General features: G+C 45.0%; 1 pseudogene; it reads left to right on the top strand.

Annotated features, from left to right (window-relative positions):
- Nucleotides 1-1223: 1223 nt before the first annotated feature.
- LOC147883008 (uncharacterized) lies at nucleotides 1224-1826 on the top strand (annotated as a pseudogene).
- The last annotated feature ends 337 nt before the right edge of the window (nucleotides 1827-2163 follow it).

Below are 2163 nucleotides of genomic sequence, written 5' to 3'. Positions count from 1 at the left end.
TCGGTTCCTGTTTCTCTCCTCCTCATCAGGTGTCGCCTGTAATTGCTGTGCAGTAGCCACATCTTCCACTATATGACTAGGGACTACTTCTTCAGTCTGTACTTCCTGATCACTCAGATACCCTAAACCTAGGATATCCACCTAACTGCTACTGCTGAACCTTTTGTTAAGCCTTCTTGACGGAGACCAATGTGTCGTGGGGATCTTGCAGCTTGCCGCTTGAGAGTGCTCAACCTCCAAGCCACTTCCTTGTGAGAGCTGGTTCACTTGAAGTTGTTGCGGTGTTGTCACGAGCACCGTCCTCGGATTCTAACTCATGCTACTACTGTTGAGATATCAAGCTCTACCCATGATGTATATCTTGGGTGACTATCATTTATGTCACCTTCTTGTGTTAGGTATACTTGTGGCGTAGTTAGATAGCCACGTATGTTTGGATTGGGTTCACATATAAACCGTGTATTCTAGGGTTACACATATAGTGTATACCCATCTTTCATTGTATTATTGTTGTGTGCTAAAGTGAAGAAAGGCTTCAGCCTCCAACCTTGTGTCCTCTCTCTTTTGTGTGTTGTGAAGAAAGCTGCAATCGAGTCTCCTACCTCTCTCCCTCATTCTTTACATGGTATCAGAGCTTGGTTAGTGGTGAGGAGCTCAGGCAGCAAGCAGAGGCAAGAGGAGATCGTGAAACCCTGGTAAGAGGATCAGCATCTCCTTTCTCATGAGCTTTTGGGAGCATACTGGTGCAGGTACACAGTCGTGAATGCAAAGTGCCAAACCTCAGATTGAGGCGCCCTTCGTTGTGGAGCACGAGAGCATTGCCTAGAAAATTTGGCATCACGAGAGCATTATGAGAGCATTACGAATGCAAAGTGCAAAACCTCAGATTGAGACGCCCTTCGTTTCGGCCTTCGTTTTGGCATCGCGAAGTTTCTGCAAGCACTCAGGAAAAGTGGCCGTTTTTTACTGTGTATGCCCATTTTTCGCCGTTGGGCGAAGTTGCAACAGAAAGGTTGCTGTATGCCCCATTGCAGAGAATCTAAGAAACGCAGACCAGTTTTGGGTTACTGCGTTTATGCATTTTTGTCACTTGGTGTGACTCGTGGTTGCTTGCCACCGCCCTTGTGAGGCAGAATTTTTGGTGTTGCAGAATTGTTGTTGTTTGCCCTTGTGAGGCAGAACACTATTACTTTCTCTTGCAGTCACAGTTTTGACTTGGCAAAATGTCTGAAAATCTATCAACTATTGTTAGTGAGAAACTTGAGAAGGACAACTTCCAAGCATGGATGTTTAGCATGACCAACTTCCTTATGGGAAAGGGAGTATGGCCATTTATCAATGGTGATGAGCAGAAACCCGTTTTGGGTGCTGCTCCTACTGCTGCTGATTTGAAGACCTTTTAAGAATGGCATGAAAAGGCCAGGAAGGTAATGTATTGGTTGTCAATTAGTATTTTAGACTCAATGATTGTGCATATACAGGATGCAAAAACGCCGAAGGAGGCATGGGATACATTGGTGAAGCTGTACAACACTAATACCACTGCGCGGAAGATGCAACTCAAGCAGGAGTTGCATAACGTGCAGAGGAATAAGCTAAGCATAAACGAGTATTCCATGAAGGTTAAAAGCCTTGCAGATTCTCTTGGCTCAATTGGAGCACCTGTTGATGATGAAGACTTAGTGTCTGTGACCTTGAATGGTCTTGGGAAAGAATATGCACAATTTCGGACCTCCATTGGAGTCCGTGAGACCTTCCCTGATTTTCAGAAACTTGTTGCTCTCTTGTTGAGTGAAGAACGAAGGAATGGTGGTTCAGCCACATGAAGTTCTCAAGAGTCTGCATTCTACTCGAATCAGAATAAATGCAGAGGTAGAGGAAGAGGCCGTTTTGGTGGCCGTTCAACAAATCAGAACCAACATCAACAATAGGAAAACCAGTCCTATGGAGGAGGACGTGGTAACTCTAGAGGCAGGGGGAGCCAAAGAGGACGAGGCTCATGGCAAAGGAATCAACAAGTAGATAGCAACACAAAGTGCCATTATTGTGGGAAGCCTGGACACAAAGAGAAGACCTGTTATAAAAAGCAAAATGACATCAGAAATAAAAAGTTGCAGCAAAGCAACTATGCATCATCCAGTGGGCATGGTGATGACAGAAATG

The sequence above is a fragment of the Dipteris shenzhenensis genome, chromosome 28 (assembly GCF_047967505.1).
Source record: "Dipteris shenzhenensis isolate YYH24624 ecotype China chromosome 28, Dip_SZ_1.0, whole genome shotgun sequence".
Taxonomy (NCBI): domain Eukaryota; kingdom Viridiplantae; phylum Streptophyta; class Polypodiopsida; order Gleicheniales; family Dipteridaceae; genus Dipteris; species Dipteris shenzhenensis.
The sequence above is the reverse complement of the archived record's forward strand: the minus strand, read 5'-3'. Positions and strand labels throughout refer to the sequence as shown.